The 27,813-nt window shown below is 35.5% G+C and overlaps 2 long non-coding RNA genes, 1 other non-coding gene and 2 pseudogenes across 4 annotated transcripts; 2 read left to right on the top strand and 3 right to left on the bottom strand.

The window, feature by feature from the left end:
* The first annotated feature begins 9,173 nt into the window (after positions 1-9,173).
* On the top strand, positions 9,174-9,280 carry LOC111876142 (small nucleolar RNA R71). Its single transcript, XR_002844913.1, has one exon. It is a non-coding gene; the product is annotated as a small nucleolar RNA R71 (small nucleolar RNA).
* Positions 9,281-15,911: 6,631 nt separating this feature from the next.
* Positions 15,912-18,375, bottom strand: LOC122196346 (uncharacterized). Of its 2 annotated transcripts, none has more exons than XR_006187708.2 (2): positions 16,914-18,375; positions 15,912-16,327 (listed from the first exon to the last, which is right to left on the bottom strand). It is a non-coding gene; the product is annotated as an uncharacterized LOC122196346 (long non-coding RNA). The 2 variants fall into 2 exon arrangements; XR_006187709.2 differs by having other exon boundaries at positions 15,912-16,324.
* Positions 18,376-18,454: 79 nt separating this feature from the next.
* Positions 18,455-19,709, top strand: LOC111876140 (pentatricopeptide repeat-containing protein At2g25580-like; annotated as a pseudogene).
* Positions 19,710-21,037: 1,328 nt separating this feature from the next.
* Positions 21,038-22,882, bottom strand: LOC111876139 (pentatricopeptide repeat-containing protein At2g25580-like; annotated as a pseudogene).
* Positions 22,883-23,314: 432 nt separating this feature from the next.
* LOC111876137 (uncharacterized) lies at positions 23,315-24,382 on the bottom strand. Its single transcript, XR_002844912.3, has 2 exons — positions 23,830-24,382; positions 23,315-23,740 (listed from the first exon to the last, which is right to left on the bottom strand). It is a non-coding gene; the product is annotated as an uncharacterized LOC111876137 (long non-coding RNA).
* Between the last annotated feature and the right edge of the window lie 3,431 nt (positions 24,383-27,813).

The following is a 27,813-nucleotide window of genomic DNA, read 5'->3' as shown; positions in this document are numbered from 1 at the left end:
ACCTGTTAGGAGCTGGTAGCTATGGATTTAGTACCTGATAGGAACTGGTAGCTATGGATTTAGTACCTGTTAGGAGCTGGTAGCTATGGATTTAGTACTTGTTAGGAGCTGGTAGCTATGGATTTAGTACTTGTTAGACGCTGGTAGCTATGGATTTAATACCTGTTAGGAATTGGTAGCTATGGACTTAGTACCTATTAAATGAACACTGGTAGCTATGGATTTAGTACCCGATGAGTAGACTATAGCAGCTATGGAATTAGTGCTTTACGAACGAACATTGGCTGCTATGGACTTAGTGTCAGTCCTATGACCCTAGAAGTAAGGGACTTTGTAATAAATGAATGCAGGATAGATGACTCTTAGGTTAAATCCTTAAGAGTAAAGAAGATGATGCGGAATGGGTATTTGGCTGATTGTTTGATTGTTTAAACATAATAATTATATTATTGTGGGTTGAAAACCCTATGTACTCACCAGGTTTTCCAACCTGACCCACTCAGTTTATTTATATCACAGGTGTTGATACGAAGTCACATTACACTGAGAGATTAAAGAGATATAGATCACTAGTGTAAATAATTGTAAGTTCTGTTTATGCTTATGTTTGTGTATTAACGATGACATCCCAAACATTTTAAAATGAAATAAATATGTTTCTTCGAAAATGTTTTAATAACATATTTACCATGTTTTTCTGGGAACAAATTCTACAACCTTTTTATGAAATGAAGTACTCTGATTTTTATAAAGCATAAACAAAATCGGTCTTTTCTGGCCGTGAAAATTGGGGATGTCACAAAGTGGAACCTTATAATTTGGTCCAAACAAGGCTCTTATGGTGACCAAATGATGTATGCTTAGTTATATTAGTTAAGGCTAGATAAACCTTCGAGTCTGTTAGGTATGTCCTAAGCCCATCTTGTTAATATGACCTTAATAATTTTGGTTTCGGCGAAAATTCTTGGCCTAGATGAAGGTTTACCTCACATCTGTGCAAGGAAAAGTTTTGATAGCAACTAGGTCTCCTGATTCGTATAATCCCTTAAATCGCAGTGTTGTGCTGACACCTAGAATAGAGTAGCACTAACGTTCATTCATGATCTTTATTTACAGGGTCTCGTGAGTGGTATGGATTCACTTACGACGGTCCGTCCCTTGTGATGTCTGAGGAAAAGTCGATGCACCTAACAGCCTTGCCACTCGATGCTTGGTTGCGATCATCCTCTCTTTGAATGTCGTGTGTCTACCGTGTCACTCTCTTTCCTCTTTACGAGCGGCGATAAGGTCCTAAAAAGAGAGTTGGCCTCCAAAATAGTAGTCTCTTTCTGAGTTTCGAGTAAGTGAGACAGTAGGGTCTGTAGTAGCGCGCAGTTTCCGAATTGTAGTCAACCTGTTTTAATCCCCGATGTTCGCGATCCGCCGGTTCTTCACCGGGAGGGCTCTGTCAGTCGGTCCCCCGTGGTTGAGGTCATAGCACCCTCGTTGGTCTCCACATGCTGTTTGTTGTCATTGCTATCGACATTCAACCCTCGATCACGATTGCCCAACGGGGCACAGGTTCGATGTAGTCGAAACGGTTCGCGGAAACCCTTGCTATGCGTGGAGGATTGATTACCTCCGGTTCCGCTTCTGATTCTCCTCATAACCATCCACCATTTCTCTGATTGCAAAAGTAGGGGTTGTCCGGTAAGTAGGATCTTACTATGTTGTACGCACGAGAATAGGAGTAAGAAGATAATTATTGGACAACTATTTAGATATTTATTAGATGATCTTTATCAGTTATATCAATACTTGGGTAGTGTGTACTAGTTATATGAAATCAAGGCAGGATAGTCTTTCGAATAGGTGACTCTAACTTCAAATCCACAATCAAACAAGAACAGGAAGTAAAGTAATGGTCACAAATTCTGAGTCTATAATGCCTAAATTTCATATAACCTGAGCGTATCCACTTAACAACTATTGACCTACTTGATAGAGACCTGTTTAGTTCTCATGTAAGCAATTATAGTAATACAAAATACTCCCATAGTATTTTAAACTCATATTTTGTTCTAATGTTCTCATTGTGGTAGTATCGGTAAGTTTTTAGACTTGTCGCCATATCACAAACATTCTTGGGCATGTGCTAATCACTCTTCGGACCAGCATAGTTGATCAGGCTATGCCACTCCCAAGACTGACCATACATCCCCGAGCTTACCTGTAATATTCAACAATCATTACTTTTGTTTTGTTCTAGAATGATGCTGACCTTAGTATCTATGCATGCATGTATACTTTTAATAAGAAACTATTTATTCCTAAAAGTATAGTTGTTTTGAAAACTTTAAATCAAAGACTTTAGTCCCAATGCATTTATAGTTTGTATATCTTATGTGGTTCGATATACTGAGTTCACTATAAACAATGCTCTGATACCGATCTGTCACACCCCTAAACCAAGGATGGCGGAAACGTCCGGGGGTGGCGGACTTCATGTATAGTATCATAACAACGACTATAATAGTGCTCAAAGTAAATACAACCAATCATATATATATATATATATATATATATATATATATATATATATATATATATATATATATATATATATATATATATTTGAAAGAGTTACATCATTGTATGACTTACATGTTCTAAATCAGTTACAATATGTAGACAATAAGTATGAAATGTTTGACGCCTTAACGTCCCATCCTCAAAAGCACTTGGTTACCTGTTTAATGATTTCCTGAGAATACAAGTAGTTTTCAAAAAGTGTCAGCACAAAGGTTGGTGAGTTCATAAGCTTTTGATGGTAAGAGTTTGAAAATTTATCTTTGTAAAGCGAGGTATGTTACCAAGAAAATCCAATATTTTCCTTATAAAAGTTATGTAGTCCTAAGTACCGGGACCGGAAATGAACAAGTATTTGTCATACTTAAAGATATAAAGTGGTTTTAAATTGGCGTAAAAAAAACCTTCTAAAATTGAGAAAAACCCGTAATGAATGATGTGTAGTCTTAAATACCAAGACCGAAAGTATACCACAATATCTGTAATTAATGATATAGAAAGTGATTTTAAATCGACATAAAATCCCTTTTTGATTTATACAAAAAGAAAAATCCCGTAAACTTTATGTGTTGTTAACTCCCTATGTGAGATCTATACTCATACTATGACTAATGAACCTGCCACGACGTTTCTCAGGCGTCGCAAAGCTGATATGACATTTGTCACCCGTAGACCTGCAGGTCCCACTGTAGCTAGCAGCAAGGTGTGGGGTGTCAAACCCAATATAGATCTATACACAATTATCACGTTCTCCCTACAAGAGACTCTGATTATAACTACCAGGAATTCTAACCCGTACTCTAGGAGTACTAAGAAGGATAACTCACAATTTAAGTTAACAAGTTTACGTGTGGTGTGCGTGAGTGTAAAACCTTTTTCTATGGGAATAAAACCTTCCGAAATGTATTTGTTGTGTTAATGGAAAACATAAACCATACCTATTATAGTTTATCTGAAACGTTTGTAATGGTGATGTACGTAAACTATATTCAATGTAGTTTATTCAATTGTTTGAGTAAAATGGATGTACCTTGATTTAAAACGAATGTGTTATCCTTTATATTTCAGATGTATTTCAGTATATCACATCCATTTATTAACTGATGCATGTTTATAAACTAAGGCAAAATGTCATTTATTTGCAATAACACACATTCATATAAAGATATACACCTTGCTTAACATGTTACAAGGTGATAAGAAATTGTTAGCATTTTTCTGTTATTACTAGTTTCGATCGTTATTATTAGAACATTTATAAAAACTTCTTAACAGGTCCAAATCAGAATCCGTAAATTCCGGGAGTTTGGAAAATGAGTCTAGTTTATTCATAAATTTTTCCATGATTTTTAGTGACCTTTAACTTGTGTGAACAAGTCCATAATCACAGACTGGTCCGGATTGATGTTTGAAATGATAGACAGTTTTGTAAAAATCACCATAAATTGTAGAAATATCGTATGGAGATGTGCAAGTAGTCATTTTAAATCTAAAAACTTGAAATATATGCACCTAAAACAGTTTTAAAAACAAAAATGTTTAAGTTGACCAAAACAGTCCGTGAATGGAGTCCAACTTTTCTGATGAAAGCTGTTAGAAAATTTTAGTTATGTTCTTGGTGTTTTAACTTGTATTCTCCCCCTTAAAACTTAATAAAACATGATAATAGAGGGGTATGAACTCACCTTGAGTTATTTCAGAAGAGGATTGGTGAATAATGGAAGTAAACAACTCAAGAACACTTGAAGACGCCTTGAAGATTTTCGAGAATCTAACATCAAAGTGATGGAGTTTGTGTAAGCAATAAATGGTTTGAGTAGAATGAAGAGCAATAATCACAAGTAGGGTGAATTATACTTACCAAGAATGTGAGAAAGCTTGATACTCAGCCTTGAATCTCGAATTTTGATGGAGAAAGTTTGAGAGAAAAGTGGAGATGGATCCTTGGTGAAATGAGAGCAAATGAGAGAAGTGAGGAGAGAGGATGGTTTGTTCCAGTTCTAAAACGTGGGAAAGGGTGATAATTGAGTAGAAAGGACATTGAAGTGACCTAGGTAAGGTGGGGAGGTGTGGTTGGTCATAGAGTGGGTGTGGGGGTGGTTGCTTGTGTCATAAGGTAAAGCAAAGTCAACACTCCACCTTAATTATTCACCCACTAGATTTTATTATTTAAATAAGGATTTTCATGAAAATATGATTAAATTATGAATATCTAGGGTTTATTATGTTAAAATATGATTTTGGGTGAAAATCCCGCGTTAAAATAATTAAAAACGGGCTGAAAATGTTAAAAATATCGAAAATGGGTGAAAAGTTTCGAATTTCCGAAATCTGGCCGAAGTCTCGGCTTCTGATGTTTGGAACCGAGACTAGAGTGAAGACCGAGAGGAGGAGGGGAGGCACCAAGAGTGCGAGGGAAGGGACCGAGAGTGCGAAGCAGGAGGAACCGAGAGGAGAGGCTCGGTCTCGCGAGTTTCGGCCCGAGAGGTCTCGCTTCCTAGTTTCGGCTCGAGTGGCTTCTGATTTGGCTGCTGAGTCTCGGCTGCTTAAGGTTTCGGTCCTAAGAGGACTTTCGGTCCCTAAGAGGACTTTCGGGCCCTTAAGCCTATTTTGCTCGATTTTACCCCGATTCAAGCCGTTTTTGACCCGGTTAAGGGTCGGAATGACCTGAATGACTCCCAAAAGTTACGGAAACTTTTGAGAGAGATTTAGGAGAGATTTCACATACTTTGAGAGATTTGGGAGAGATTTGACATTCTTGGAGAGATTTCTCATACAAAGAGATATTTGGGAGAGATTTGACATTCTTGGAGAGATTTCTCATACAAAGAGATATTTGAGAGAGATTACACATACTTGGAGAGATTTGGGAGAGATTTGACATTCTTGGAGAGATTTTGCATACAAAGAGATATTTGAGAGAGATTACACATACTTGGAGAGATTTGGGAGAGATTTGACATTCTTTGAGAGATTTCTCATAGAGAGAAATAGAGTGAAAACGATTGAGAGAGGTTTCATTTGTGACCTTTTTGAGTACCCGGCTTCACAATGCAAGGTCCGTAAACCCTGGTAAGCCTTGTTTAAGGATCTTTCACACTCCTGATGAGTATGCAACATTGTTTTATCGGTTTGGCTCGCCACGTACCATGGTTTTAGGTTAAGGAGATCTAGATGTACGCACTTTTCGATTTATGATCTTTCATTAGAATAGCGAGTTGTATAGAAATTACATAATGTAAATTCTAGTACCCACGGGCAAAATGAGTCGAACGGTTTGACTTGTTGACTTCGGTGGACTTTGACTTGGCCGGAAATTGACGTTTGTCACACCCGGTACTCACCCCCCAATCGAAATACCAATGCCTGTGGCCAATGTGGATCTTGGACCGTTTCCTGAAATGTCACCGTTGCGAAAAACTCGACACAAAACTCCTTGTAGACCCGCTCTTGCACCCGGAACAGATTCTGCTAACCAGAACAGGTAAACGAATACCCATCTCCAATGAATATCTTTCTCAAGAATAGGCCCACCCGGTCTACAAGCCCTACTTCCCTCAATCTTGTCCAATTGACTGTTGGAGCAACTGTAATTTCCCTGTTGTAAAGCCACCCCAATCTGTTGTTCCAATGGGTCAAAACATCATGGGTCGTTGTTGCGGGAAAATTGTAAAAGGGGTGCAAACCCGCAACCCCAGCTGAAACCTCTCTTCTTGGAGCCATTCCTGCAAAAACACGGAAAAAAGAAACAGCCAAAACAAATATCCATAAATTAAACATAGAGGAAAATGAATTCTGTTCAGCCCCAGAATTCACGTTGTGAATCATGTAAGATTCACGTCGTGAGTTCGCAACCGCAGAAGTCAGAATCGTACCCATCGGAAAAAAATCCAGTCAAAATATCCATGGGTTTTACTCCTATACTACTTCCAAATACTTAGTATGAACATTCAAAGGTTATTTTAACGAATTAATCTCGTCATTTCACTCAATTAACAAACCCTAACCCTAAGTTCATCTATTAGGTCAGAAATTAAACTTCATAAGCAATAATTATTACCTTGTTGGAAGTATTACGTAAGCACAAGGAAGATTAGTGGATTTGTCGGCTAAAATCGCAGCAATGGGGACCAAGGGGGGACCAATTTCTGCTTCCACTTCGTGAAGAATAAAGAATTGAAGGGTGAACTGGTTTCTAGGGGTTTATTCTGTGGTCCCGTACTTTTGAAAATTCACGTCGTGAATTCGGTAAGATTCACGTTGTGAATAGTGTCTGGGCTTAAATTTGGGCCATGTACTCACGGACTGATCTTAGGCTTACTAGTTCAATGGGCTAAGCCATATCATGGATTATGTGTCCGGTTCATTCACAATTCATGTCGTGAACGGTTAACTATTCACGTCGTGAATTAAGAGAAAAATCAATTTTTGACTTTGAACTAAGTTCTCAATTATTACTACTTCCGTTTTAAGGTCCATACATTTTGTTCTAATAGAGTTGGATGACTTGATCTAAGTTTTTTTTTAAACTAAAATGCAAAAAGTTTTTTGCAAACCAAACTCGGGTTGCCTCCCGAGAAACGCTTCTTTTTCTTGGATTCTTGAGCCGGACTCCGTGCCTCCTACGTTGAGTCCTCGGAAGAATACACCACTAGGATCTTTTGTTCCTTGAATCGCCTCTTGTAAGCTTGAACTCGCCTTTTGTATGCCTTCTTTGAATTTTCTTTTTTAACTTTCTCCTCTTCTTCAAGCTTGCGTTTTGTGCCCTTAGTTTCTTCCTTGCACCTCATCGCATCCTCCTCCTCTTTCACCGCCGGCTTTGTCACTCTTGAAGTGACCTCCTCTTCATCACTTGTCATCTCATCCTCTTTGCTCACCCAAGAAGGTGGACTTTTGTAAGCTATGACTTCAACCAAAAATGGAACAGATGCTCTAGGTTTTGTTCTTTTGACTTGATGAACTGCCTTGATCTCTTCTTCCATAAGCTTCTCCAGTTCTTCTAGTTCATTGTCTTTGTTAATTGTGAACACCTCTTCTTGAACATGTTCCTTTAGGAAGCCATCTTCTATCCCAAAAACTTCTTTTTCATCTCCAACTCTCAAGGTGAGCTTAGACTCGCGGATATCAACAAGAGCTCCAGCAGTGTTAAGCAATGGCCGGCCAAGGATAATTGGAACATCGGGATCTTCCTTCATATCCATTACTACAAAATCTATTGGAAAAACAAATTTTCCAATTTTTACCAAAATATCCTCCACTATGCCCCGGGGTTGTGTCATTGAACGGTTCGCCATGTGAATCGTCATTTTTGTAGCCTTCATCTTCTGAATTTCCAATTTTTTATAAAATGAAAAATGCATCAAATTAATGCTAGCCCCAGAATCGGCTAAAGCATTAACCTTCAATTTATTACCAAACTCACACGGAAGAGTGAGACGTCCAGGATCCCCCATCTTCTCTGGTGTCTCCCCCAGCACAGCTTTTGAGCTTTGTTCACTTAGAACCACCTTAGACTGCTTCTTTAATTACTTGCGAGTGTCTATCAAATCTTGCAGTAATTTTTTATGCTCGGGAGTTTTGGATAAGGACTCGACAAAGGGAGTATTAATCGGGATCCCCTTCACATGCTTGACAAACTCTCTATGCTCTCTCTCCAGTGGACTAAGGGTAGCTTGGGAAGGAAAAGGCAAAGGCGGCTGATAAACCGAACCAACTACAGAATTTTTCTGTTCATGACGGTCCCACGTCGTGAATTCTGGAACTCAGCAGCTTCATGATTTTTGAGCTTGATCTTCTTCATCTTTGGATCGGGCTGCTGTGGTTCTTCTTCCAATGCCTCTAGGAACTCAGAGATGGCTTCTTCTTCGGTGTCTATGGCCATTACATGAGATTGGGTCTTCGTTTCGGTATTTTTCGGGGATAACTTCTCATGAACTAGAGTGGCTAGTTGACCAAATTGTACTTCAAGGTTATGGATGGAGGCTTACTGATTCTTTATCAAAGTTTGTTGTTCCAGAATGGCAGAATCAGTGGCATCGTGTCTCTTTTCCGAAGCTTCCATAAACTTCATTAAAATGGTCTCTAGGTCGGGTTTCTTCTCGGCTGGTGGCTGCTCCTTTTGATAAAGGCCTTGACCTGTCTGCCTATACTTCTCTTCTTTTTGCTTCTTATACTCCTCATATGGCAGTCACTCCTTCTTCGGTTTCCTCCAGTCCTCATCAAACTTATCCCCACTAGAGTAGCACACTTGAACCTTTCTGTTCCCATATTCATCTACATTGCAGTCCTTGGTCAAGTGTGGACCACTGCATCTCTCACAACCCACTCTTATGGCATGTATCGACTGGTCCATCTGTGTTATCCTGCGGTCCATATTATTCAGCATGGCCATGACCGCTGCTATTTCTTCAATTTGGGCCCCTCCTCCGCCTTTGATTCCTTCTTGCCTCGGGTTGTGGTATTTGCGAGAATGCTTCGCGAATTCTTCAATTAGCTCCTTGACCTCCCTTGGATTCTTCTTTGTCAAAGGTCCTTGAGAATCAAGGAGTTGTCTTGTCATCACGTTGACCCCATCATAAAAGATTGACATCTCTTGTTGCACATTTAGGTCATGCTGAAGGCAATTTCTGAGCAAGCCCTTGTACCGCTCCCATGCTTCGTATAGTGACTCCCCCGGCTGTTGCTCAAAGTTGGCTATTGCCTTCTTGAGTTTGGCTATCTTGGATGGCGGGCAAAACTGGTCCAGGAATTGCTCACGCATTTGAGCCCAAGTGGTGATTGTACCCGGTGGGAGTGCTTTTAACCACTCCTTAGCAGCTCCTTTGAAAGTGATGGGAAGCATCCTAAGCAAGACTGTGTTTCTGTTGACATTTGGGACATTGAAGTAGTCTGCAATGTCATTGACTTCATCTAGATGCTTAAAAGCATCCTCATGATCTTTCCCGAAAAATGGGATGTCCTTCAGGGCAGTCAATATGTGTCCCTTCAGCTCGAATGTGGCAGTGGCAGGTATTGCGGGTTGGACTAAACCGGGACACACATCTTCTCGGATCCGTTTCTTGTAAGCTCCCATGGACATTTCTTCAATTGCTGCCATCTTGTTCCTTGGCTCGTTCTCGGGTTCGCTCGTGTGTTCTTCAAATTCCGGCTCGGTATCGTATTCGGACTCGGTTTGGACGGGTGTCTGATCCAAGTGCTCAATATTGCTCTTGTGCCTCGCGGATGAACTTGACTCTCCTGTCTTCTTTCCCGACTTCCTTGAAAAAGCTGACTTCAATTCTTGCAAGGGCGTCTTTTTCTTGTGAATTGCAGACTCGGGATCTTCAAGTGGTGGCACCAAGGGTGTGTTTGAGCCTCTGGTCATGAACTCCTGCAACTTGCTAAACTAAAAACGTAAAACTAGACTAAAATAATAAAAACTAAAAACTGAAATCTCAACTTTCACGTCGTGAGTTTATTAAAACTCATGTCGTGAACTCTGTGACAGAGACAGATGAAAAAAAATTAACTAAGCTAAGCTAGCAAAAATAAATAACCAATTATCCTTTTTGCAGATTTTATTCCACAAAAAGGGGTCAATTAATCTAATGCAACTAAATAAACTAATAATCTAAGTCGTTCCCCGGCAACGATGCCAAAAACTTGATGTGCACAAAAGTACTCACTAATTTTAATATTTATAACCTAACAAACTTAACTAACTATGCACTTATAGGCAATGTACCTAGTCAGATTATAGTATAGCTTGGGTAAGTCGGGTGTCGATCACAAGGAACGGTGTAACTAATTAATTTACTTACTATTAAATTAACCTAATTATTAACAAGTTTAAAAGGGGTTTTACCTGATTTTACAAGATCAGATGAACTTAAATTCAAATTCACTAATTAAAAACACACTCTTGTTTAGTTTGAATCCACTTCTCACTTATGGCTAGCTAATGATTACGGATTATTAAGTTGGTTTTTAGTTGTATTAGTAATTTAGTTCTAACTTTACCAATAATTAACTAATTCATGTCAAACCATGTATGTTCACACATAATTAAACACAGAACTAATTATGAATGTAAATATGCTATGTAAGATTTGTTATATAAACGCAATTATGATCACAATACACGTTCTCTAGCATAGCTAAGCTTATTTATTCTAATTACTAACTAAGATTGGTCAATCGTAGCTCTAACAATTCAATGTTCACTAAATCATTAGGTAAACAAGTTCATGCAGTTTAATGGTCACTAAGCTACACAGAACATGCAATCAAGCAATTAGATAAACAAACAGTAGCATGCTAGGTTATACAAATCAAACACAAGCAATTTTTACCAACTAAAAATTAATCCATAAACATTGAACTATTCATAAGTTTAAAGCTTCATCTAGCTAAACAAGAGTAGCTAGATTCAGTTGCTCATCATAGCAACTAAACCAACACAGCTAAAAATAATGAAAGACATATTCTTATTTAACTACAATATAGACCTTTATTCTTTTCGATATTGAAAACCTTCTTCCAGAACCTTTCTTTCGCTCCAAATCGTCTTCTGAAACGCCTTCCTTCTGCCCAAGGGTGCCTCTATTCGTAATGGACAAGGATTTATATAGTTGCTGATATCCATAAATTCACGTCGTGAATAGTAAGAAATTCACGTTGTGAGTTGTAGATAACCGTGACTGTCAAGGATTCCTTCACCCGCGTACATATCTTCTAGAACCAACGATTCACGTCGTGAATCCTTTAAGTCTCACGTCGTGAATAATCTTTTTCCAGATTTTCTTCACTTTTACTCTTTTAATTCCCAAAGTTTCTTTCTTTAACGCTTTCAGTCCCCTTTTCTTTAAAATGTCTTCTTTTTGGCTGTAAATAATATTTAAGCTCATAAGTACCATTATTCTAAACAAATTACCAACTTTTTAATAAAAATGTACTTAAATATTGCCTAAAAATAGGTATAAATATGGCAATATCAGTTACAAAATAATTAACATGATACAATGTGGAAGTATCCCAATTCTGAAATTTAGAGTCACTAGTAGCTTTAGCGAGATCGGATTCAAAAGTACTCAAGCTTCCACTTGCTTCATCAATAATAAAATTGTTGGAAATAGCCATCAAACACACATCCTTTTTTCTTCTTCATCAATGATTCCTCTTTATCAACCCATTGTTTACCTTCAACACAAGAGATGTGGACTCCAAAAAAAGTTTCTTCAAAGAATCCACCAATTTCTTGTACTTAGTCTCATAAGACTATTCCTTTGGACTATACCTTTTGACTTTCCGATCACAAGCAAAATGATTAGCTCATCCACAATTGAAACATTTACCTTTATCATTCTTAAGATTTCCAAAATCACTCCTTTTAGACATTGATAGTCTATCAAACCTTTAGACACTGATGAGCCATAATTTGTATGAAACCTTCTAGGTCCTCCAAACTTCTTATTTTTTGACTTCTCATAATGCTTCACAATCATTGCAACGCTTGAATAAAGTTGATCATGATATTCTTCTTTTAAATAAGCTCAATCTGATTTGTCACTATCACTTTTAGCGACAAAGCTTGGATTTCTTGAGAAATGAGCTAAATATGTTTCCTTAAAGTTGTCTCTCATAATCTCTTTTCTCAGAACCTTGGTTTCTTCAAAAAAAAAATAGATTTACATACAAGTTGTGAAGATCTATGGAGTGAATTTTCTCATTGTTTTTTAGAACATCCACGTTATGTTCCTACTTATCATCAAGAGAATCTAAAAACTTCAAAACCAAAACATATTTATGTTTGTAAATATCAAACATTCTCATGTCATTAATAAAACAATTAAAAAAATCAAAAGCTTGAGTAAGAGATTCATTCCTTTGAGCAAAGAAGTGTTCATATTTTTGGTTGAGATATTTTTCCCTGGTTGCCTCAACTTCTTTGGTTCCTTTGTATGCTACAGTCAGCGTGTCAATCATATCCTTGGTTGAAACATAGAACAAGATGGTAGGTGTCATAAGGAAGAGAGTTACCAATAGCAAGGAAGAGAGTCACCAATAGCAGCACGAGCACCAACATCAAGATTAAACAATTGATTCTCTTCTTTAGTAATTGATGTTTTTGAGTCTTCTAGTGTAAAAACCAATCTCACGTCATAACACTCCCTGTATCACATCGTGAGCCACGTCTGATGCTAAATCCTAATGTCTTAAGTCCTTAATCCATTAAGTCATCCATTCCAAGTTTTCAGAGGGCTTTCATACATCTAAAGCAACATAAAAATCTTTGCTTTATGGACATGCATGTCCAATGCATGTCTTGAAATTGATTAGGTCAAAATGGTGAAAATGAGATCCAAATCTCATTCATGGGACCAAACTCAACCAAACCATAGATTTAGCACACCAAACCTCAAATGGACCTCATGGATCCATAAAGTTGCCAACTTTATGGAATCTAACCACTCAAACCACCTCCAACATGAAGAAAAAGGCACAAAATTCTAGATCTTAGAAGATTAACACATAAAGGTTGGAACTTGAGGACTTACCATGGTCCAAGGTATGATCTTTAAGATGGTGAGGGAACTTGCTTGCTAGATCTAAGCACCAAGAACTTCTTTTTCTTCTTCTTCTTCAAAGCACCAAAATCTCCATAAATGGATGGAAGAGGGGAGAGGAGGCTCAAAATGGTGAAAGGGAGGCTAGGGTTTCTCTCAAGATGATCTAGATACGACGGAGGCTTATAAAATGCCCCGAAAATACAGAACCAACCCTTATATATGATGAAAACCCTAAAAACTCGTGGGCTTAGGCTGCATAGTTCTCATGTCGTGAGCCCTTAATGCTAGCGTCGTTAGCACGGTTTAAATCAACATTTTCAATTAATCGCTTCTCATGTCCTGAGCTTTAACTGCTCATGTCGTGAGCTCAGTTTTTCCCCAAATTCTTCTCAACTTCGAACAGTCATAACTTGTTCGCTTCAACTCCGATTTTGACGATCATTGTATCCAAGAAAAGGTAATGAGAAGCTCTAAACTTCTATCAACTCCCCCTTGCCATAAAAACTTTCCAAATTAAAATCGAAAATTCATAAAAGGCCTGAACTGCCACTTTACCGATATATAATTGGGCTCCAAAACACGAACCGAACTCCCAGATCATCTAAACCACATTACCCACATTCAAAGGGGGTCTAGGCCTCTTTCCCAAAGGCCTTAAGCCTTATGATAACTGGTCATCGGGTCACGTCCCCGAATTACAAAACGATTCGGAAGAGGGCATTACATAAGGTGTTTGGGATATATTTTGATACTCAAAAGGACTTTTAGTCGAAATAGCTTATTTATTTATAGTGTTAGAAAAATAAGTTTTTAAAAAATTGTTTGGATTTTTTTTTGGGAAAAAGTCAAGTCAATAAGTTTTTTATCAAAAAAAATGTGTTTGACTTGTTTAAAGGGTATTTTAAGATAATATTAACTTTAAAGACTAAAAAATCAATAAAAGATTTAGAAAAATTACAAATTTTAATTTTTTAAAATCTTATTTTTGAATGTTAAGAAGAAATTGTTTTAAAAATCTTTTTCCTTTTGCCAAACTTTTATTTATTTATTTTAAAAAGTAAATAATGTATTTTAATTTATTTTGATTTTTAAGATAAAATCCAAATTCCCATTTCTCGACGTCTACTTCCTGAAAATGTCGTCTGCTGGTCAACAAGCAACAGGTGCCTGCTTTCCGGTCATCCTTGCCTCTAGCTGACGCAGGACTCAGGAGCTTGGGGTTTCATCTTTGCCGGCGGTTCCCCCGAAGCTGCATGCCACCTCATGAATCCTCTTTTACCACCACGTCTTGGTTGATTACTCCTGAGTCATACTATCGGACTTCCTATTCACAACAATCGCATCCATCCGTTGTGTGTAATTTGTTCCTATTGATTAAGAGACGAGAGAAGCTGGAAAAATCGAGAGTGATGAGGGTTTATGATTAAAGCGCTTTGTGGGTTGATTTGGTATGAGCAGCTGGCGTCGCCGCCTGTGGGGACAGCTGACATCTCCGCCTTACCTTTTGGTTTGCCAGTTTTTTGGTTGTCGATTATATGTACGTTGGTTTGAGGTATCTGGGTTTATGAAGCTGCTATCAGTTTGGATACGTTAAGGGTGATCGATGAAATGCCTGTTGGGGGTAGGTATTGATTTCCAATGTATTTTCTTTAGTTGTTTCTTTCTTGGTTTCAAATATTAGGTAGATGCAACTATGCATCAGGAAAGAAGCAAAGATATAAAATAGACAAACAGATCACCTATGTCGTTACAATTTTTTGTAGTTTATACCGGGTTATTTATATAAAATGTGCTCAAAAAGAGATGCTTATTGTTAATTTATTCATCAGTGGATTATTAATCGTAATAGATTCTTGTGGGTAATACATGCCACGCAACTGAATTATGATTTGTGAAGATCTTGTATATAGCATGCTACTTGTTTGATGAAAATCCTCAACGAATAAATGGAATGACAGTGTATTCGTGGAAGTGGACTGTGTATTTTTGTAACTTGTAAGCATGTTGGTGTTATGGGTAAAATATTTAACTCTTTGCTATTATGGATAAAAGTAATGTGTATTGTTGTAAGTTGTAAGTATGTTGGTATTATGGGTAAAATATTTAACTCTATGCTATTATGGATAAAAGTTAAAGTGCAATGCCCATATCAGTGAAAAAGGCAAAGCATGTTGGTATCTTATTTTGGAAAATATATATGGGATAAAACCCATTATCGGCTATGTATTTCAAATCTATTGTTCTAGTCTTCTAGATGAAAACAAATTAGCAAATATAGAAAGGTAAGGAATGGTATTTTTACCAGGAAGTCATAACATTTTAAGGGCTTTCGTATTATTAAATAAATATTTAACATTATTAAATAAATATTTAACATTATTTATTTAGATAATACTTTACCCATTTGACATTTAATCCCCTGTTGCATCTTCATGTTGGTGCATAAGTTCCTTTCCCTTTTTGGTGGTTGTGAACAAGAAGCTGCTCAAAAATTCCAAGAGCTAAAAAAAAAAAAAAAAAAAAAAAAAAAAAAAAAAAAAAAAAAAAAAAAGTGAACTGACTTTTTACTATCATAATTAATTGTCTCCCAAGATTGGCATACTCAGATGATTTGTTAAGCTGTTGTATATATTAATTATTTTTCATTGTTTAAACACTATACTTTTGGCCTGGCATAGAAAAAGACGGAAAACAGTAGAAAAAGTCGAGAGATAAAAAGGTAGTTTATGGTTATTTCTATTGTCAAAATATATTAATTACAAATGATATAATCATGTCTAAATGAGTAAATGTGTATAGTGGGAAACTCTGTCCTATTTGAATTAGAATAATGTTGTGCCTTTGCATGAATTTTCACCACATCTGTTGATAATATTTAGTTTTCTGATACGGCATACAACCAAAAAATAAACATTAAAACCTTATTGGAGTTTTACATATTGAATCGGTGTTTTATTGCCCTCTTTTCCGATTTTACCCTTCTATGGCATTAGGGGGTGTTTGGTTACAGATAGACACATGTTAGGGGATGTTTGGCATCAGGGATAATCCGGCGACCTGCAACTTCCGGTGACCCTTCGTGGTCCTTCTCTCGTCGTCGGCAACCACCAATCGAGGGGAAAATGAAGCAGCGACAGGGTGGATCGGGAAATTATATTCGAAGAAGAAGAAGAAGAACCGTGCTCCTAACGATCACCTCCTCCTCCTTCCTGCTAAAAGAACCGATTCAACGACCACACCTCAAACTCATATTCAAATCTGAAATCTAACCTTAAAATTATATTCAAACATGAAATCAAACAGTAATCAAACCTCAAAACCAAACATAAAAGTAAAAAACACTTAAATCCAATGATTGTGCATTTCCAGTTAGCCCAAGGAAATCACAAACAAGTAATGGAATAGGGGTGAAAAGATTAGGGCATTTTCTTCGTTAGCTATCACGCCACCATCATCTCCTCTGTTATGTTTTTGTCAACATTGTGCAAGAACAACCATGGCATTTTAAAGATCATCAGGTCTTCTTATCTATCTGGTCATCATCTGAAATCATCCTCTTGACCAAAGAAAAGAGGATTCCTAATGCCCTTCGTTTAATTTCGATTTTGGATTTCCTCATATTTGAAACCAAATACAGCTTCAACACAAACCCAGGAAAAAAAAACCCAAATTTGAAACTTTAATAATCAAATGAAATCAGATTTGCATATGGCTATCAAACCCTAATCAAGCTCACCAACAGATACGGAGATTGAGTAGAGAGAATAAGAGCTACAAAATTGGCCAATGGTAGCAAACCTGATTGTTCTCCGCTGATTTCTTTGAAGCAGCGAGCACTGGAGGTGCTTTCCCAAACATCCCCTAATACCAAACATCCTTTAACATGTGTTGATTTGTAACCAAACACCCCCTAATGTCATAGAGGGTAAAATCGGAAAAAAGTGCAATTATAACAATTTTTGCTTAAATGTGCGGTTTTTGTTGACATAAAAATGGACTTAGGATATAACCAAACATTTTTCGAAAATTTGAGGGTTTTTATGGCATTAGCCCTTTCCAAATTCCAACCTTTTACGTATTAATTTTAGCAGAGTGACATTGGATCAAGGAAGCATTTAATGATTATAAGTGTATTGTGATTGAATTTGTTATAGGATGGCATAACATCTCAAATCATTCTTCCATAAATTCAACTAATGCGGATTCCTTCACATATCTTGTTATATTAAAGCTGATGATATCAATTAGTATATGCTTTGCCTTTATAATAATAAAGTTTATTTGTGTTGTAGGAACAACCGAGTGCAAAATCAGGGTGCATGTTTCCATTTAGTTGACTGCACTTGAAACCAAATCTTCTAAAGGGTCTATGGAGGTTGACCAATGTGGGTCAAAATTTTCCGGTGTTGGAAGCTTTTCCTAGAGAGGGTGTATCATTTGGTTCTGATTACTCTGAGGGCCTCGGTTCTCAGCTTCATGGCAATTACCAAGTTTTTTATCTTTGTGTCTTTAAATCCTTTTTCTTTAAATACCCAAATTTCTTTTCCTTATTTAAAAAATAATAATAATAATAAATAAACAAATAAATAAAAACGTGAATTATGCCTTTTGTCCTTCACTACAACTATTTTGTCAATTTTGGTCCCAAAAGTGAAGTCATATTTTACTTCGGACAAAGACCAAAAAGCCACATAAACCTCAAATGATAACTAAAATTGTGTAGACCTTTTTTTGTTGGTTGAAATTGATACCATTGGATATATAGGTTCAGGTGGAAAGTACAAGATATTAATAAAATGAGATGCATATTTAGAAAACCCTCATCTCAAAAAATGTAATTGTTAAATGTGTTATTGTAAAACTTGAAACATATTTGAAATAATGGCAAAAAAAAATGAAGGTACCAATATTTTCATGGATCTGGAATGAACTTCTTTCTGTTTTTGAGTCCTAACATGTTTCATTTTCCTTTTTTGCAGATGCTGCTAAGTTTTTCATTAAAAGGGCCCTTTATCCTAGGCACTTAGACAGTTAGACTAGACAGTTACATATGGTTGTTTCTCTTTCACTTAATACGAATAAAGGAGCCTATTTAGGCAATGTACTTTGAAAATTCTAACCATTTATAGTGTTACACTTTATACTTGGTAGAAAGATTAAAAAGTACATATATTATTTTATATCCTATTTATCGTTTGAACATCATTTTTAAAATTCCAAAAGTACCCTCTACGGGCCGTGCTCAGCACGGTCCTCTCAAATTCACTAGTATATATATATATATATATATATATATATATATATATATATATATATATATATATATATATATATATCAGGGCACTATTGAAGAGTTTGATGCTCTCTGCAAGGATGGAAAGTTAAAAGAAGGTCGGAGGTTTGGATTTAGTCGGGGCAGAAAAACATGTGTTGACATGCCTAGGTTGTTATTGTTGATGAAGAATGCGGAGATTCTCAGACACTCAAAGAGACAAAGAAGTTCATGAATACCTTAAACGGTCAGTATTAAGATCTCATTGTGATATTTATATTTACAACCAAATCTTGGAAATATATTCCAAATGTGGTTCCATGGAAGAGGCATATATGGTGTTTAATGAAAAGACTCAAAAAACTATCACTTCTTGGAACACAATGATAACATAGCTTGCTAAAAACGGCCACGAAGAAGACGCAATTGAAATATTTAAGAGGTTCAAAAGGTGGGATTAAAGCCTGATAATCAAATGTTTCTTGGTGTCCTCACTGCATGTAATGTTGTAGGAGACATCAGAGAAGGGCTATTGCACTTCGAGTCTATAATCAAGATTTACAATCTTGCTCCATCCATGGATAATTATGCAAGTGTGGTTGATATGCATGGGAGTGCAGGGTACTTAAATGAAGCATTAGAATTCATTGAAAAGATGTCAATCGAGCCAAGTGTCGAAATTTAGGAAAATATCATGAATCAACGTAGGGTTTACGGTGATTTGGAGCTCGGATACCATTGTGTTGAGATGGTTAACCTTCTACAGCCTTCTCGTTTAGATGAACAATCAAGGAAAGATTGATACCAAACAAAAAAAGAAAACAGAAAGAAAAAAAAGAAATCATTAGAGTTTAATCTTGTAGGTGTTAAAACCAAAACTCATAAGTATAAGGCCGGTGATACTTCTCACCCTAATCATGAGAAGTTCTACTGTCATCTTCAATGTTTAAAACAACACATGATAGGTGTCGGGTATGTGGCCGAGACTGAATCAGTAGTTCATGATGTGAACATTGAAACTAAAGAAGAATCTCTTTTAATATATAGTGAAAGACTTTATCTAGTGGAAGTTCTTTTGACTAATCCAGTATGTGCACGAGTATTAATATATAAAAGTATTCATGTTTGTGCTGATTGCCATAAAGCACTCAAGATTATTTCAAAGGTGGTTGGAAGAGAGATCATTGCACGTGATGCAAATAAGTTTCATTATGCAAAAAATAAAGTATGTTCTTGTCGAGATTATTGATGATAATTCAGCTTTTATAGTTAATCTGTTTTGGTAATCCTATAAATACTTAGTGTTTTGTTCGCTGTGTATCTATCGATTATCTCAACGTTTTCTGAATGAAGTCATATTTTTATCACTAAGAATCATTTTACAATTATTTGCTTCTTTTCCCATAGAGTGTTTTATGGATAAATGATGACTATGTGCTCTATAAACAAAGAATCTTTTCTTTTTTGAAATAAAATTAACGATCTTAATGATTTTACCCTTATGTGTAGAAGTGACACCCACTAAAAAAATGTCTCCCTAAGAACAATGGTTGGTTGGGGATAAAAGGTTGGGACCGAGAAAAAGAAACCCTCTGCCTGTGGATAAATCCACAGGTAAAAAGTAATGTCCCCATTAAGTGCATCAAGCAAAAAAGAAATAGAACATTTGTCCGGTATATATATATATATATATATATATATATATATATATATATATATATATATATATATATATATATATATATATATAAGTCAAATGATTTAGATAGGAATATTATGAGAATCATCATAATAAAGAGCATCTTATTAGTGGGAGGGGAATTTTGGGTTTTTTTATTAAATTTAGCATGTTGCAACAGATTATTATAAAATAGTAGTTGGAAGGAGAGATGATTATATTTTCTGAAATCTGGTCTTGCACCTTAGCAGAGAACTAGACTCTAGAAATTCCTGTAAGCATTAAGGTTTCTTGTGTTGTTTTTGAGTATTTTCAATCAAAATAAGAAGTTGTTGATTATTGTTTTTTATTGTTGATTTCTACTTAAAAGTCAGGTTTATTGCACCTTCAAAAGCAATATATATATATATATATATATATATATATATATATGAAAATTTGTTGCTATTGCTCATGTTTCCTTTGATGGATTAATCATCTTTCAATATCCACTATCATATTTCGTTTTTAAAGGTACAATGAACCTGACTTTTAAGTAGAAATCAACAACAAAAAGCAATAATCAATAGTTTCCTGTATTGACTGAAAATACTCAAAACAACACAAAAAACCCTAATGTTTACTGGAATTTCGAATGTCTAGTTCTCTCCCAAGGTGCTGGACCAGATTTCAAAAAAGATAATCTTCTCACCTTCCAACTACCTTCTTATAATAATCTATTGCTACAAACTAAATATAATAAAAAGCCCAAAATTTCCGTCCTATTAATAAGATGCTCTTTATTATGATGATTTCCTATAATACTCCTATCTAAATCATTTGATTAATATCCAAAAGCAATACTATAAAGGCTTCTCAGGTGAATAAGAAAAAACACCATATATATATATATATATATATATATATATATATATATATATATATATATATATATATATATATATATATATATATATATCATACTGGACAAAGGTGCTATTTTTTTTTTTTTTTGCTTATGCACTTAATAGGGAAATTGTTTTTTACATGTTCACTTTTATCTAGGTGAGACCCACAGGCAAGGGGTTTCTTTTTCCCGATCCCAACCTTTATCTCCGGCCAATCATTGTTCTTAGGAAGACATTTTTAATGGGTATCATTTCTACACATAAGGGTAAAATCATTAAGATGGTTCATTTTATTTCAAAAAAGAAAACATTCTTTGTTTATAGAACAAATAGACATCATTTATCCATACAACACTCAATGGGAAAAGAAGCAAACAATTGTAAAATGATTATTAGTGATAAAAATATGACTCCATTCAGAAAACATTGAGATAATCGATAGATACACAGTGAACAAAACACTAAGTATTTATAGAATTACCAAAACAGATTAACTATAAAAGCTGAATTATCACCAATAATCTCCACAAGAACATACTTCATTTTTTGTATAATGAAACTTGTTTGCATCACGTGCAATTATCTCTCTTCCAACCACTTTCGAAATAATTTTGAGTGCTTTATGGCAATCAGCACAAACATGAATATTTTTATATATTAATACTCGTGCACACACTGGACTAGTCAAAAGAACTTCCACTAGATAAAGTCTTTCACTATATATTAAAAGAGATTCTTTTTTAGCTTCAATGTTCACATCATGAACTACTGATTCAGTCTTGGCCACATACCCGACACCTATCATGTGTTGTTTTAAACGTTGAAGATGACAGTAGAACTTCTCATGATTAGGGTGAGAAGTATCATCGGCCTTATACTTATGAGTTTTGGTTTTAACACCTACAAGATTAAACTCTAATGATTTCTTTTTTTCTTTCTGTTTTCTTTTTTTGTTTGGTATCAAACCTTTCCTTGATTGTTCATCTAAACGAGAAGGCTGTCACCGTAAACCTTGATCGTTGCGTGTAGTGTTGTAAGCCTTTCCTTGATTGCTAAATTCTGATGATTTTTTTTTTTTGTTTCCGAGCTTCAAATCACCGTAAACCCTACATTTATTCATGATATTTTCCTAAATTTCGACATTTTGCTCGATTGACATCTTTTCAATGAATTCTAATGCTTCATTCTCTGAGTGCAATAGCCCTTCTCTGATGTCTCCTACAACACTACATGCAGTGAGGACACCAACAAACATTTGATTATCAGGCTTTAATCCCACCTTTTGAACCTCCTCAATATTTCAATTGCATCTTCGCGTGGCTGTTTTTAGCAAGCCATGTTATCATGGTGTCCCAAGAAGTGAGATTTCTTTGAGGCATTTCATTAAACACCATATATGTTTCTTCCATGGAACCACATTTGGAATACATTTCCAAGATTTGGCTGTAAATATAAGCATCACAATGAGATCTTAATACTGACCGTTTAAGGTATTCATGAACGTCTTTGGCTTCTTTGAGTGCCTGAGAATCTTCGCATTCTTTCATCAACAATAACAACCTATGCATGTCAACACATATGTTTTTCTGCTCGACTAAATTCAAACCTCCACCGCTTCCTTTAACTTTCCATCCTTGTAGAGAGCATCAAGCTCCTTAATAGTGCCCCGATATTTTGCACTGCAACAATAAATTCTCCTCGAGTTTTTTAGGAAACCAAAGCTCTCGTTGTTGGCCACAGGATTTAGAATGGTACATTTTTTAAATGAAGGGCTTTGAAAGAACTACCTGAGCAATAACTGTGTGAAGTACCCCTGCATACCTTATAGATATAACTGAGATATTTCATCGTCTTGGCCTTTGCTTGAGACATGCTTTAATTGTCGAAGTTAATGGCGACACACAGGGGCGGAACCAAATGGGTAGCCCATATTTTTTTTCTTTCGCCCATGCAAGGAATTGGAATTGAACTTCAGAAAGAAAGAACATCTGATAAATTAAAGACTTTCTTTGACAAAGCTTGCGTTACTTTTTTGTGATATAATATTTCCAAAAAATGTTTGTTTTCTAAACTCTTGATAAATGTTCTTTTTTGAGTATTGCATCACTTATATGGTAAAGACTCAATCGCCGGTTCAGAACCTATCCAAACAAGACCAAAATCGGAAGATAAAAGAAAAAAACAAAGGAAGATATACATTTTTGGTGAAAAATCATCTTATGACACCCTTGTATCTTAGACTCTTGGTTTAAGTATTAAGTATTGTGTATATAATTAAATTTTAAGAGAATGGAAATGGACTATGACACTATTGAGATAAAACCATGTTGATAGTTATTGCAAGACAACATCAAGTCAAGTGTAGAGATACAAAATCATCTATTAATATCAAGTTTATAAACATATTTTGTACAGAGCATTCAAATGTACAATACCAAATCACAGAAATCAAAATTACAAGAAACAGAAATCACAAGACAGAATGTCACTGAAGCATTTATGCAAACACTTTGTGTGCATATCAATGGTTTTACTAGTATTTAATTATGTAATTTTGTATGAATGGGGAAAAGAAAATAAGAGCATCATATACCAACATTACATATGACTCGTATAACTGATGCGTACCTTATTTATGAGTTTTTACTGTTTCATTTGTGAACCTGTTAGCATCGTGAGTTTCCGATCATACAGGTAAGCGGCCATCAACCAACCTCCCCTTCGTCTGGTGAGAATAGCCACCATAAGCCCCTAAAACCACCACTGATTAGCTGCACTGTAATCACACCTGCAAATCGGAAAAAAAGAAGATAAATCCTCGTTTTCTATGTGAATCCCATAAAACCCACGCACCCTTCTCCATCTCGCTCATCAAACCTGCAACTCGATTAAAGGGAAATAGGTTGAACCTCGTGTTCTTTTGTGCGCGATTGAAGGGAAAACGAGAGAGACAGCTGGTGAAATTTGAATCACAACAGAAAGAAGACAGATGAGAAATTAATCGATTGTAAAGGGGGCTTGAAGAATAAAACGGCAAAAATGTGCATATCTCGGATGATTTTGAGGGGTATCCCGGGTGGGATCCGGATCCGCCACTGGCGACGCATCAAATCGGCGTCTGTACTCAGCAATGGCGGAGGGAGGGTTAGTTTCGCTACGATGAAATTTAGATGAGAGAAGAAAGAATTGGGTGAAGATGATCGGTAAGAAAGTGAGAAAATTTCAGAATGATTTGAGGGAGAAGAGGTTTAGACTGTGGAGTGTCTGAACTGCATTTAAATCTGATGTCCGTAAGCATAAGCAGGATAAACCTCAGCTAAACCCTAGTGCCACGATGAAATTTAGATGTCACCTCACAAGCTAACTACAAATTGGAGCATTATCGACGCCAATTTCTTGTACTTCAGTTCTCAATCTATGCTTTAAAATAGGTAATTAGGTCTGGCAATGGAGCGGGTTTTGATCCTGATCCGATCCAAACCCTTAAATGGGTTTGGAACATAATTTTTGATCCGTTTACCCGTTAACGACCCGTACCCGCTAACCCTTTTATTAAAAGGGTCGGGTATGGATCACCACCGATCCGCTCCGTTTATAACACGCCTCATATAAATTTTGGAAATATAAATTTATATTTTATATTGCCTAAAGTTTACATTAAATTCCAATCAGAAGTCCAAAAAGAAAAGACCAAAGACTAAATTGTTTTTACATAGGACTCGAGGACTCAACTTCTAGACTTCCAGTCTTCTCCCAAGAGTCATGATTTCATTTCATTTATATTTCATCATGTAATCACCAATTTCATTTATACATCAATAAGGTAATTTATCAACCAGAAGAAAGTTTGTAATTGCTATTCTCTATCAATGCAATCGACGATCAAAAACCAATTGGAAGTAACTAAAATAATTATTTTAATTCCAATAGAAAGTCCTCGAGTACATAATGTGTTTTCTAAATCAAAACTTGGTTTTATTTAATAAATGTGATTTTATGATTTAAGTAAAATGTGTTTGATTATTCAAAAAACTTACGGGTTACGGGGCGGGTTTGGATATCTGCTGATTCGGTGGATAAGGGTATGGGTTTGATTATTTAAAACCCTGCGGGTTACGGAGCGGGTTTGGATCAGATTTTGAAATTTGTTAAAAGGGTTTGGATCAAGGTCGATTCGCTCCAAACCCGCCCCATTGCCAGGTCTATAGGTAATCCTTATCTCTTAAAGTGAGAATATTCTGAATAATATCTGACTTCTGTATGTCACATGTGATTTTTTTACCTCAAATTGGTTAAAACCTATTTTCCTATTACTAGAAAATTAACAACCGCGTTGAACTTGTTCATTAGGAACATAACGTTTTCAAGATAATTTACCGATTAAATCTTTGTACGAGCAGTGTATAATTTTTTGGGAGAAAGGGAGCGTTCACTATGATAACTCCTAAAAAATTAGGGCAAATTGGTAGTACTATAATAGACACTAGATGTGAAACTCGTGTATTACACGGGTTGATTTTGAAAAAAGTTAAACATTAAAGTATAAATAAAAAATATTTTTTAATGTATAACTGTAAAATAAAAAAATTAGAAATATATTTATTGCAATTTAATATCATATATATGATATTTAATATTTTACATATATAAATATATGACTTTAATTTTAAAAATTGAAACAAATCAAAAATTGACAAATGGATAATATTTATTTCAAAAATACCACAAAATAACAAGTGTCAAAACTCATGAGAGATTGACATGTGGCAAAAAACCTTAATTTATTAAGGATGATTAGCAAACTCAAACTATGTCTTTATATAGAAAGAAAAACATTTGTGTATTTTCACATCACCTCTCTTGTGTGACCTTAGTCTTCAGAAACAAAAGAAGTTGGTGAGCTTAGTGGTAAATTGTTGGTTGTCATGTATATATTCAAAAAATGAATTCAAACCCCTTTCAATTTGTTAATTTACTTGTTATGATGCTCTGTTATAATAATTCATGTTTTCATATTCACTGTATCAAAACCCTACGACCAGAGGCTTTCTTGTGAGGTTTAAAATCAGTGATATAACAATTTTTAGAGCTCTCATAGGTCATAACACAACATCTTAAGGACATAAATTGGCTTTCAAGATTTGTAGAAAGGGAATCACTTAAACAATATTAGTTTAAAATCATGCACTGCATATTTGGTATTTGAGCCCTAAAAGCTAAAAGATGATCAAGCATAGATAATCCCTTTTATGCCCTTTGAAGTTTACCAAATTGCATGATATAAGATTCTCAATAATTTATTGTTTTCACCGGGATCCCAAATAAAGAGCCATGTCAATAATTACTCAACCCAAACAAATTTTCTCCATAGTATTGAATTTGAATAGCAACAAGAATATTCATTTGTATTCTAGTGTCACTACAAATGCTACCAAAGAGTCCATCATCTCATCTTCTTCTATCCTCAGTGATCAGTCCACATCATCATCAACTCCACCGGAAACTACAGCTGCAGCCACCACAGGTAGTGGTGGACAAGGACAACCATGGAGTTTTCTCAAGTTTTCTTTAGTTACAGTAGTTACTGATGGTTTTGCCACTGCTGGTTATGCCACCTATGGTGAGTGTAATGGTAAATGGTATATTACCTTATTACCCTTCCTCTGTTTTCTTTATTTTGGAATTTTTCTTATGTGTTTGAGTTCTGTAATCAACAATAACATAGATTAAATCGTGCTTTAAATTATTGTAATCGTTTTTATTTAATATGAAGTGTGTGTCGTTATAAAAATAAAAAATAAATGTTTGTGTAATATTAAAAAAAGTTATTTATTAAAATAAACTAATTAAATTAAATTAGAAAAAGAAAATAAAAAATAGCGTGTCAAGAGTGTTACCACTCCTTACCAAATGTTAAGAGTATGTGTTAAATGGAGAAAAATGAGGTGACATTCAAAAAGCTGAAGTGATAAGGTGTTAGGAGTGTTATCACTCCCTTTAGCCTAATTGGCGAAATTGATCTCCAACGGTATTTTCTTATTTTCATCTTACTTTCAAGACTTTTTTTTTGTGAAAAGTCTCTCTGTAACAATTATTTTATTTTGGCGTTATGGAAAACAGTTTTTAAAGAGCCTTGCTAAAAAAATTAAAAGTTGTTCTTTTTATTAAAAAAATAGTTATGATTTTTCTAAAAATTAGATAAATTTTGTATTTACGATACATTTTAATTTTTATAGGATAAAAAAGGATAATAAGTAAGAAACCCATTAATTTCCAAGTAAGGTATTACGATATTAACAAAATTGTCTAGAGTTCTTATTTTTTTATTATTTTTTAGGACAATCTCATAAGTTATAACTTTATAGCCTTTCACTGATCGAAAATTTTAAACCGACCATTGACAATAAACAAATAATAATCAATGGTAAGATCTAAACCCTAATTCATATATTGATTTGATTATTGTATACTAGATCTAGGGTTTATGAACTTTGGATGATTATTGCATGTTCATTATACAAACTAGATCCAAAGCATTAGGGTTTGAATGTACACTAAAGGATTGATGTTTTGCTCAAAGCCCATAAAGGGTAGCCCCACATGGTCTTACACCTATGTGTCATGGGCACCCCCCATGGTCTTACTTGGAATGTCATGGGCACCCCCACATGGTCTTACAACCAAGTGTCATGGGCACCCCCATGGTCTTAACCTGGAATGTCATGGGCACCCCCACATGGTCTTCTAACCAAGTGTCATGGGCACCCCCCCATGGTCTTTCCTGCAAATATCACAGAAGCAAGTAACATATCACATAACATATAACCAACTAGTATATCAAATATTACTACATCAAATAAT

This window comes from Lactuca sativa, chromosome 3 (assembly GCF_002870075.4).
Source record: "Lactuca sativa cultivar Salinas chromosome 3, Lsat_Salinas_v11, whole genome shotgun sequence".
Lineage (NCBI taxonomy): Eukaryota > Viridiplantae > Streptophyta > Magnoliopsida > Asterales > Asteraceae > Lactuca > Lactuca sativa.
This window is presented reverse-complemented; position numbering and strand designations above follow the sequence as displayed.